Source organism: Papio anubis, chromosome 6, assembly GCF_008728515.1.
Source record: "Papio anubis isolate 15944 chromosome 6, Panubis1.0, whole genome shotgun sequence".
Taxonomy (NCBI): domain Eukaryota; kingdom Metazoa; phylum Chordata; class Mammalia; order Primates; family Cercopithecidae; genus Papio; species Papio anubis.
The window spans coordinates 135,338,957-135,351,628 of record NC_044981.1 but is presented as its reverse complement, the minus strand read 5'-3'; positions in this window follow the sequence as shown (position 1 = coordinate 135,351,628).

Sequence of the window (12,672 nt, the reverse complement as noted above, 5' to 3'; positions counted from 1 at the left end):
GGACTCACAGTTCCACATGGGCTGAGGAGGCCTCACAATCATGGTGGAAGGTGAAGGAGGAGCAAAAGCATGACCTACATGGCAGCAGGCAAGAGAAGTGCTGAGCAAAAGGGGGAAAAGCCCCTTATAAAACCATCAGATCTCATGAGAACTCACTCACTATCATAAGGATAGCATGAGGCTAACCGCCTCCATGATTTAATTACTTCCCACCGGGTCTCTCCCATGACACGTGGGAATTATGGGAACTACAATTCAAGATGAAATTTGGGTGGGGATACAGCCAAACCATATCACTGGTTATTACTAAATTAAGAATACATGAGAACTTTCTTATCATAAAACGGTATATCCACTAAAAGTATCCAGAGTAAGCAGCATACTTTATGATTGATTAGAAACATGCTGTTTAAAATTAGAACCAAACATGGACACATACTCTCACTACTTTTATTCAATATTGTGCTGAAGGTTCTACAGGGAAACAATGAAAATAAAAGTTTAAGGATGGAAATGGAAACAAAATTGGTTTTTTATTTTAGATGCTATATTGGTATGATTAACTATCAAAAATCTTAAGGATCTGCAGATAAATTATGAACACTAGAATAAGGAAATATTACTATATAATAAAAAATCAACTTATAAGTCATGCCAATACACCAATAAGAAACAAAAATATGGTTTTAAAAGGTATATTATCATAACTACAAAACAGTTAATGTATCTATAAAAATCTCTAACAAGAAATGTATCTTTTTGAAGAAAGCAATAAACTCTTATTCAGAAAAGTTAAACAAGGCCTAAGTCAACTAAGACATTGATGTTAATAGATGTTATTAAGAGAACTTGTTATCCAAAAGGTGTCCATTTTTTCCTAGTTGATTGATAGGTTCAAATAATACCAATCAAATCTCACAGATTTATTTTTTGAACTTTAGCATATGAGTATTAGTTTTGTACATAAGTCTCGAAGGCCAATGATAGCCATAACACAAAATGAGTTAACAGGCTGTACCAGACATTTATATTTAAACTATAACACTTAGTATACATATATGTCTCAGGGATAAAAAACCTAAAGAAACAGAGATGGTAAAGTAACATGGCACCTTAAAATCACCAGAGAAATGATGGATTATTCAATAAATAGTGCTAAGACAAATGGTTAAGTCTACGAAAAGAAAAGAAAAGAAATCAAGTCACTATGTTACATCATAAAATACTATTTGACAATGGATTTGTGGCTTAACATGAAAGACAAAACTTTAAAACAGTTAAAAGGAAGATCAGGAGAAAAATATTTTTTGGTCTCAAATAAAGAAGGAAGTTTTAAAAAATAAAATTCAAAAATTGTATAAGACAAATGGGGACATTAAACTATCAGACTTTACTAAATATAATTTATATTCATCAAAAGATAATTTTTTAAAAGTGCAAATATGGAACGATAGCTTTAAATTTGTAACAACAAAGGATTAATATCCAGAAAATTTCAGTGTTCCTACTAATCAATAAAAAATTAACAGCGTAACAAAAAATTATCAAAAGACATAAATAAGCAATGGATGTCTCACAAAGATAGAAAATATTTTCAATCTCATTAGTAAAAAAGGAAATGTTAATAAAATACTTGAACTAACATATTCCCATCATATTTTCAAGATATTAAAAAGTCTGATAAAACTAAATGTTGAAATGAATATGGAGCAACATTAAGCCTTTGTATGGCTGGTAGGATTACATATTTGTGCAATCACTCTGGGAAATATTGTAATGTTATACAAAAATATTAAAGGCAATAGGTTTTTACAATCTGGGATCTTCAATCATAGGGATAGAATTTCTTCCATGTTTTCCAGTGTGTGTGTGTGTTCATGAAGACATTTGTAATATCAAAACCCAGGAATTACATGAGTAATAAAATTGTTACATATTTATTCAATGGATTGCTATACAACAGTCAAAATGAATGAACTGTAGCTACAAACAATGTAAATAGTTCTCAATATTGCTAAGTAAAAGAAGTCATTCACAAAATACATGAACAAAACATTTACTCACATAATTTTAAAACACACAAAATTAGGCTGGGCCCTGTAGCTCAAGCCTGTAATCCCAGCACTTTGGGAGGCTGAAGCAGGCAGATCACGAGGTCAGGAGATCGAGACCATCCTGGCTAACACAGTGAAACCCCGTCTCTACTAAAAATATAAAAAATTAGCCCAGCATGGTGGCGGGCACCTGTAGTCCCAGCTACTTGGGAGGCTGAGGCAGGAGAATGGTGTGAACGGCAAGGCAGAGCTTGCAGTCAGCTGAGACTGCGTCACTGTACTCCAGCCTGGGCAACAGAGCGAGACTCTTTCTCAAAAAAAAAAAAAAAAAAAAAGCAAAATTAAGCAATATTATTTAGGGATACATGCATACAAGTGAATCTAGAATGAAAAGCAAGGAAATAATAACAAAATTCAGAATAGTAGTTAACTCTGAGTGCAAGAAAAAAGTAGTTCCAAGGTAGAACTGGCTTTCATGACACCTGATAAAGCTGAATTTCAGCGTTTAAAGCACATCTTCAATTTGTCATTTTCCCCCTGTATGTCTGCTTTCCTCTGTGTTGGCTTCAATCTCAGACAGGCTCTTTGTCTGTGGGGAAACACCTGCATTTCCAGGCTTATCAACCTCAGAAAAATAAGAACATCTGTTTTTTTTTTCAGTTAGCTTTAGTGAAATTCCAGACACCACTCTCCTTGTTCCACGTTGGGTCTTAAGTTCACCCTCCAGTGGTCCTGGGAACGTGTAATTATCACTACTAGATCTAGACCATATGTCAGATGCTTAAGCTAGGTTGTAGGGTAAATCTCATCAGTCCATATGGCAGGATGGAAGATTCAGGTCTTCCAAAGGAAAGTTAAGTCTTTGTTATCAAAGGAATGAGATACTGATGCTGAGATGCCCAAATAGTAGATACGTACTTCAGTCTTGAGGCAAACAATAACCGTCTCTGAATCAAGGGTCAAACAACCTTTAAATGGTGATTATGTAGAGAGTCTCTAAGATACCTAGTTGAGTTCTGACCAGAAATTAGCAGATGGGAGGAAAGACCACTATATATGTTTAAAAAGACACCATGCCACTGTGCAATACCCTCTGGAAAGTCTGATTCTTTTGGAGCAACTTATGGATAAAATTTGCACCAACTTGTTACTGAGGAAGCTGAGACTTCGTTAAAGATCCGAAGGACTACCCCAAATTCTTACCATTTATATAGTTATTACTGTAAGAAAGGAAACCAAATTGGATATTCTCAGATAACAGAACTAAATTATGGGGTGAGATTTGAGTTATAAATTCATGTTTGGAAAACTGGAGCTCATACAACCTCTACAAGTGGAATTCCCAATAAGCGTAGGCCCAAGGAGTGGACACTGCTAATAAGAAGGGTCCTGAGTGGAGACTTTCAGAGTGGGGGGTCTGGGACTCAGCCAGACAGCTGGGACCACTTACACACACACTTCTAGCTTTCCCCATCTCTCTTATCCACATAGAGCAGGGATAGAAAAAAAAATTCAATATAATGTTTTAACTTTAAACCTGTTCATTGAAAATACCACATGCTGATTTGTTTTGGTTATGGTGGGGTGGGTGTGTGTGTGTGTGTGTATACATATATATATAATTATCCCTGGGACTGCCTAACTCTGGAAATCTACAGGTAAAAAATATTCTAATGTATATAAAATATGTTTATATATTAGCATATTATATATTAATATATTAGGTTATTCTATCATATATTAGTTATATTAATATATGAATATATAATTAAATATTTGCTATATTAATATGTTATATTAATACATATATTAATACATATATTAATACATATTACATGTTAATATAACTAATAATATATTAATATATTAGATATGAATGTGTATTTATTATATATTAATTTATTATATATTAAAGAAATATCTATTTATTTTCTATTACTATATAACTAACAAATTAATATATATATATAGTATGTTTATACACTAGCATATATAAAATATATTAATATGTATTATGATATTTTTTACCTGTAGATTTCCAGAGTTAGGCAGTCTAGGGAAAATTTTATAGCTCAACAATGTTAAGGTTTTGATTCCCATTTTCTAATATTTCCTTGGCTTTATATCTTGAGGTAGTGGATCGTTGTCCTGGCTTAAAGTGTCATGTCCTCATAGTACAAAATCTAAAAGGAAAAGAAGTGAGTTAAGGGTTCTTCAGTGGGTAATCTATTATAAACGTATAATGTTAGTGGTACCAAGACACCTTCAGTGTAGTTATGAGACATCTCAACTAAATGCTTTTAAACAAGGGATTATACTACAACTGTGTATTTTCACACATTGGATTTCGAGTACAAAATGGGGCAAAGTTCAATTGTTCTGCATTATAGTTGGCAGAGGAGGGAGGTTAAAGTTCCTTGGGTGGTAGAAAATCTTAGAGATATAGAAATCAGTGAGGCTGGGCATTCTGTGGTGTATTAGTTCATTTTCTGTTGCTTATTATGTAATACCTAATACTGGATAATTTATAAAGAAAAGGAACTTATTTCTTATAGTTATGAAAGCTGAGAAGCCTAAGGTTGAGTGAGTGCATCTGGTTGAGGGCCTTCTTGCTGGTACGGACCCTTTGCAGAGTCCTAAAGATGTACAAGGCATCACATGTTGAGGGAGTTGAGCTTGCTAGTTTGGGTCTCTCTTTTCTCATAAGGCCACTAGTCCCATTCCCATGATAACACATGAATCTGTTAATCTATGAATGGATTAATTCATTCTTGAGGGCAGAATCCTTATGACTCAATCACTTCTCATGACCTAGTCACCTTTACGAGGTCCCACGTCTCAGGCCAGGTGTATGGTGGCTGACACCTGTAATCCCAGCACTTTGAGACGCCAAGGCAGGTGGATCACCTGAGGTCAGGAGTTCAAGACCAGCCCAACCAACATGGTGAAACTCTGTCTCTACAAAAAGTACAAAAAATAGCTGGGCATGCTGGCGGGTGCCTGTAATCCCAGATACTCGGGAGACTGAGGCAGGAAAATTGCTTGAACCAGGGAGGCAGAGGTAGCAGTGAGCCGAGATCATGCCATTGTACTCCAGCCTGGGCAACAAGAGGGAAACTCTGTCTCAAAAAAAAAAAAAAAAAAAAAAAAACCACAAACAAACAAAACAAACAGAGGTCCCACGTCTCAATACTGCTACACTGGGGATTAAGCTTCAACATGAATTTTGGAGGGGACAAAAATTCAAACCATAGCAAAATATCATATAATCAACTGAAAAGGAGCCTCATGTAATAGGGGTGTCTACTATGGATTCTTTATTTTATTTACATAAGTGATGCCTACATATTTTACTGTGAAACATTTTTAAAATAGAGAAATATAGACTAAAAACTGAAAGTCTACTTTCACATCTCTCTTGTTTCATTATTCAACACAGAATTGATCATTGTTGAGAGTTTAGTGCGTGCACTTGCTGGTCTTTCCTATGAATTTGTATTAGAAGTAAATGAATTAAATATAAAATGTGAGCACACCACTTGTATAGTCCTGCAATATGCTTTCTTTTAACTTAACAATATGAGTTGGGTATCTTCTCCTATGAGTCATACTAATTTGCCTTATTCTCTAGTTGCTGCTTAGTACACCATACTAGAAATATTCCAATATATTTAAGACATTTATATTGTTTGTGACTTTTAATTGTATGTAAAAATATAAAAAGCCCACTTTGTACATATGCCCTTGTGCACCTCTGTTTTTCTGTAGAGTAGACATTCAGAAATGAATTACTGATTGAGGTATATGCTCCTTTAATATTTTAAGAATTTGCCCTTTTACCTTCTAGAGCATTATTAATGCATTTTCCTACTAACAGTGCATGACAGGACTTGTTTTTCCTCTTTTTGTCAAAACTAGGTTATCTTTTAAATAGTTTACAATATATTTGATCAAAAACTATATGTAGTGGGTGTGAAGCAGGGGAGGGAGAGCATTAGTAAAAATACCTAATGCATGCAGTGCTTAAAACCTAGATGACGAGTTGATAGGTGCAGCAAACCACCATGGCACATGTATACCTATGTAACAAACCTGCATATTCTGCACATGCATCCTAGAACTTAAGGTTAAGAAAAAGTAAATAAAAGCTATATATAATTTTTATTCAATATATGTTTTCCTGATTATTAGTGATATTGGGCATCTTTTTATATCTCATTGGTAGGTGAATTGTCTTCATCTCCTTTGCTTATTTTTCAATTAGATTCAAGTTTTCTTATTAATATTTAGGATTTTAAAAATACTCTAGATAATATACCTTTCTATAGTCTACTCATAATTTTTTCTCCAGACTCTCCTTTGCTCCTTGACTTTATAGTGTTTTGGATGAAATTTAAAATTCTTATGCAAGCACTTTTCAAATCATTATATTTATAGTGCTTAAGTTTGCATCTAGCTTAGAAAGGTCTTCTCAATAAAAAAAAGAGCTTAATTTTATAAATGGGTAGATACTGTTATATCTCCTTTTTATATATATCAAAATTTAGATTGAGATTAAATAATTTTTTCAAGGTGACACAGCCAATTAGTGTCAGGATCAAATTTGAACACAGGCACTCTGGCTCCATAATACATTCTCTTAACTGTATACTAATTATTTAATGTTCTAAATTCCAATATTATTACGAGTCTTTTTCATACTATTTAGTCTGTTGATTAATCTATTATTATGCTAACATATGGTATTCTAATTACCATGAATTCATACACCATGTTGATATCTGGTAGGGCATTCCCTCTTATTTCTTTAAATTTTTTCTTGTCTATTTTCATTTTATCTTACAAATGAACTTTAAAGTTGGTTGTCAAGTTTCATGAAAATCCTGCTGTGATTATCTGACTTTATACACTTGTTTAGGAAAATTCATGTCCTTAAAATATTAGAACATTTTTGCTTAGGAATATAATCTATACATTGATTTTGGCTTTTAAAAAATGGTCCTTAATAATGTTTCAGGTTTTTTTGTTGTAGTGTTGCACTTTTCTTCTAGTTTTATGTCCAGTATTTCAGAATGTTTGTTTAAATGATAAGCAGCCTATTTTTCAGCTTTATTTTCCAATTATTTAATGCTAAGTACGGAAACTGAAGCTAGTTGATTTTTATCTCTATCACATAGCTGAATGCTTTTATAAATTCTAATTCTAATTATTTCATGTATTATATTAAATTTCTTTTACAAATAAAGAATATTAAAAGCTTTTTATACTTCCTTTAGAAATGAAGAATATAAAATGGTTACAAAAATGAATAAACAAAGGAAGAAGGCAGAGAGAACTATAATGTTCACTGCATCTACCCATCAAAGTAACTAACTACATTTTTTGTATTTTCAGCTATTTGATCTGTGTTTGAAGCAATTTCCTTCACTTCAATGTTTTTTCTCTTTGTTATCTTTTTCTGGCTTTCTCTTTTCCTTTTGCATAAAAAGTACAATAAAAATGATATGTCAATTTACATTATGATAATGTCAAATATTGCTTAAGAAACTCAAGTGTGGCTGACAAATGGAAAACATCAGCATTATGCAATAATTTCTCTCATCATGTTTTGTCAATCTTGGCATCTTTAAAAACAAAAACTTCATACTATGAATGTCACTGATGACCTGAGACAACTAAAGGATATTTTGTTTGAAATGCACACACACACACAATTCCTAAAGTATGAGAAACAAAATCAGCAAAGTAACAAACTGCTGTCTGCCATTTTAGATAAATGCCCCATTTTAACCAAAAGCATCTCGCCAGAAGACAGAACTGGCATATTAGCAGGTTTTACTGGTAAACAAAAATATTCTACTTTTGTAGAATGCTTCACGATTGATAGTGTTTCTATAGATGGTTATTATTATTTTTAAACTTTTCATCACAATCTAGTGCTATGTGACATAGGCAGGGTTTAGTAGCTCTGTGTGATAGATGAGAGAGCAAATCTACTAGTCTGAGTTAACCAGGTATGCAGATGAATGAGCCACAGAGTTGGAACAAAATATAGATCTGACTTCACATTAACTGTAGTTTTCACTCCCACTGAAGAGGCTTAGAAAAATCAGTCTTCAGTGGGAGTTTAAATTATAAATATTTTAGAAGAAATTAATATAACTTGCAGTTCCTGATGAAAGGAATCTTTACATCACACATCTCACGATTGATTGAAATTATACACAATATGTGGAAATAGTACCACTTCCTGGATTAAAATCTGACAACTAAAATTAGGGAACAAGTACTTGACAGATTCTGTTGAACATTGAGTGGATTCCTATCTTGGGCTGCAAAAGATATATATATATTCCAAAAGAAGGAAGTTTTATAGACTTTTGGAAAGAATCCCTACTCCCTCCCCCTTTTCCAAAAGCGATTTTAAGTAATGTAAAACATTTTTTAATATTCAAGTATGTGTTGTAACTTTTTCACAATATTTATTTAGCTTCTCTAAAGCTCAAAGGGAATTAAATAAGATGAAGCTCCTGCCATCAAATGGATATTCTAGAGCATAACTAATGTATACTTCTAAGCAAACATAAACATAAGTGAAAATCAGACTAGTGCTGATTGTATGTAAGTATAGAGGAAATTTGCTGGAGAAGGATTTAGTTAGAGACAGCATCATGAAACAGTAAGATGCAAGCTGGTATTGCAGGAACTGCAGGTTTGACCTATTTATTTAATTCCCCTGGCTGACAATGATCTCTTCCCACTTTAGTTCTGGTGTTTCATTTTTTCATTTAATGCATTTTGAAAAACTGTTACATTCCAACCAGGAAACATGGATATCACTTATTGAACTTTCAGCATATGTTACAAACTTCTTAAGAGCAGTCATTTCTTGTTCATAGTTATAGCCCTACTGTATGTCTGTGGCTATTCACTAATTTTTGCTCATAAAAGGCTATTTATCCAGATAATTTTGCATACGTGAATTATATTTTTATATTATTACAGGTAAACGTTATTTTTCTCACATAGATTCTTAGAAACTTGTGGAGTCACATAATATATTTTGATGTCCTTTTCAGTTTCTAATGCAGGGCTTTGAAAATTATGAGTGGCTTATAAATGTTCTTGATTGATTGAGAGTGTTGTGGGTGGGCAGATGAATTTTAGCAAAGGAAATGAGAGATGTAGAGTAAGTCTAGGAAGGAGGCCAAACTGAAACACATAGAATCTTTCTATTAAGGAGTAGTTGGATATCTTCTGTAGTTCTCCAATGTCAGTTAGTGAAAACACCATCTTTCCAATTATTCAATTAAAAATGTGTGGCTCCTCTCTTTCTTTTCATATCCTACTTCAGTTATTCAGGAAATCTTGCCAGCCCTATATGCAAAATAATTCTCTAATAGAAGAGATCCTTTTTGCACTGCTTTCACTGTTACCACCACAGTCCAAGGGGAAAACTTATGGTGCCTGTAAGAGTCACCCCGCTTCTAACTTTGCCCTCTTTCTCATATAAGTGAAGCTTACATGGTGACCAAAGTCATCTTTTCAAAGGTTTGTCAGATCATGTTGCTCGTAGCTCAACCTGTACAATGGCTTGGGATCTCTCCCATAGCAAACTCAAGGTATATATATTCCTCATAAAGCCCTCCGCATTGGTGTATATATTGCTTATTAAGCCCTACAAATTCTGGCTCCTGCGCTCTCTCTGACCTTCTCTGGTCTTCCTTCACAGTGACCTCCTTCCTGTTTCTCAAATACTAGATATACACTCATGACTCATGATTTTTGAAGCATTGTTTCCCATTTGATAGGAATTCTCTTTCCCCAAATAGTTGTTTGCTTCAACTTCACACTTCCTTATGGTCTTTTTGCAAATGTCACCTTCTCTGATTGTCAGGATATAATCTTAATTCTTTACATACATTTCCACCCATTCAATAATCTCTACCCTTCTTACATTGCTTTATATTTTTCCTTATAGCAGTAATCTCCACCTGACATACTGTTACTTGTCTGCTTCTTCACCTTACAGTGGGAACTCCATGATGGTGGAGTTTGTTTTTCTTCACTGCTGTATCCCTAAGACTCAGGATAGAGGATCTTAGTAAGCACTAAAAATATTTTAACCTATTTGAATAAATGAATGCATCCATGAGTAAAGCATAAATGTATGAATAAATAAAAAACATTGATGGAGATTTCAAATGCCAAAAGGTGTTTTGTTTTGGTATGAAAATCAGCAAGAACACACTGCAGATACCTGAGGAAGGGAATAGAGATTATCTTCAGTCAAAAACTGCATAAATCTGAGGAAGACAAGAAAGAGTAAAGAAGGGACTGCTATAACCCAAACTGAGATCAAGTTTAAAGAAATAGTTATGGAGGCCGGGCGCGGTGGCTCAAGCCTGTAATCCCAGCACTTTGGGAGGCCGAGACGGGCGGATCACAAGGTCAGGAGATCGAGACCATCCTGGCTAACATGGTGAAACACTGTCTCTACTAAAGAATACAAAAAACTAGCCGGGAGAGGTGGCGGGCGCCTGTAGTCCCAGCTACTCGGGAGGCTGAGGCAGGAGAACGGCGTAAACCCGGGAGGCGGGGCTTGCATTGAGCTGAGATCCGGCTACTGCACTCCAGCCTGGGCCACAGAGCCAGACTCCGTCTCAAAACAAAACAAAACAAAACAAAACAAAACAAAGAAATAGTTATGGAAATGAAGAAAATTTTACAATTTTCATGTGGGAGAAAATGTGAATTGGCCAGATTAACTATAGTGGGTGGATGAAAACGGTATTTCATAGACATTCCCAATACTGAGATCTTTGAGAACTGGAAAATGTGAGTCCACTCACAGCAAGGAGAACTTGGGAAATTCCGTTTCTTTGGGGAAAATGACACTGTTGTGAATGGGAGTGGGGTGGGCAGCCATGGCTTATTGATAATTTCTTCTTTAACCGTTTCAAACCCATAGTATTCTTTATTTCAATGACTTAGTGAAGGGTGAATGGACACACTGGTAAAAGACTGTCCCTTTTAAACCACGTTCTTACTTTTTATACTTCAAATTTCTCCTCCACATATCAGGCAGCTGCCATTTGATCTGTATACTAGCTAGCAGAGGAGTGGCTCTGTACAGATCCAAATAAGCTTAGGGTATGTTCCTGCTGGGTCTAAAGGAGTCATAAAACTAATAAATGAATCCTGATTTTCTCTGTGGCCCTACTCTGCTAGCTGTGTCTCCATTTTAGGATATTCTGCTTTCATAAGCAGCTCATTGCCATAACGGACTCCAAAATCCAACATTTTTCCAGAGAGAGAGAGAAAAGACAGAGAGATAGAAACATTGAGAAAGAGAAAGAGATAGAGAGAGGAAGGGAAAGAGAAGACAGACAGAGAAGGGGGAGAAGAAAAGAGAGAGAAAGAGAGAGGAAAGAAGACAGAGAGATTGAGAGAGGTAGGAGTATCTCCAAATTGGCTTATTGCATTGAGGTTCTGCACTGGTTTAGAACCCCTGGTAATTTCTGCTAGGTATTTTAGTCTTGGATTTCTGAAAATTTAGGTACCTGGGAAATATATGTTAACACTATCAGTTTATTCTATTTTTTAAAATGTTTAATTAACATAGTTTTAGTTTTATTATTATTATTTTTTGAGACAGAGTCTCATGCCACTGCACTCCAGATGCCTTGCCCAGGCTGGAGTACAGTGGCATGATCTTGGCTCACTGTAACCTCTGCCTCCCAGATTTAAATGATTCTCATGCCTGTCTCCCGAGTAGCTGGGACCACAGGCGCATGCCACCACGCCAAGCTAATTTCTATATTTTTAGTAGAGACAGGGTTTTGCCATGTTGACCAGACTGGTCTTGAAATCCTGGCTTCAAGTGATCTGCCTGCTTCAGCCTCTCAAATTGCTGGGATTACAGGCGTGAGACACTGCACCCACTCAACACCATCAGTTTATAATCATCAAATTAGGACCGCTATAAGTTAATAGAATAAAGTTATAGCACTCACCTACCCTCCAAAACTGTTAAAATCCCCGCTAGTAAAATGTCTGGAAGGACTGAAGTATCTAGATTTTTAGGATTGAAGTTATGGTCTTAAAAGGCAATACCCATTTGTAAAGTCCTTGAGTTTTCTGGATCTCTCTCTCTCTCTCTCTCTCTCTCTCTCTCTCTCTTTCTCTCTCTCTCTCTCGGCAGTTTCGCTCTTGTCGCCTAGGCAAGAGTACAATGGCGCGATCTCGGCTCACTGCAACCTCCGCCTCTGGGTTCAAGCAATTCTCCTGCCTCAGACTCCTGAGTACTAGGAATATAGGCATGCGCCACCACGCCCGGCTAATTTTTGTGTTTTTAGTAGAGACGGGGTTTCACCATGTTGGCCAGGCTGGTCTCCAACTCCTGATCTCAGGTGATCCGCCCGCCTTGGCCTCCCAAAGTACTGGGATTACAGGCGTAAATCACTGCACCCGGCCCGTGTATCTCTTTAAGATTCTCGCTCCTATAATCCCAGCACTTTGGGAGGCCAAAGCACGAGGATCTCCTGAGGTCAGGAGTTGGAGACTACCTGGCCAACATGACCAAACCTCGTCTCTACTAAAAATACAAAAATTACCC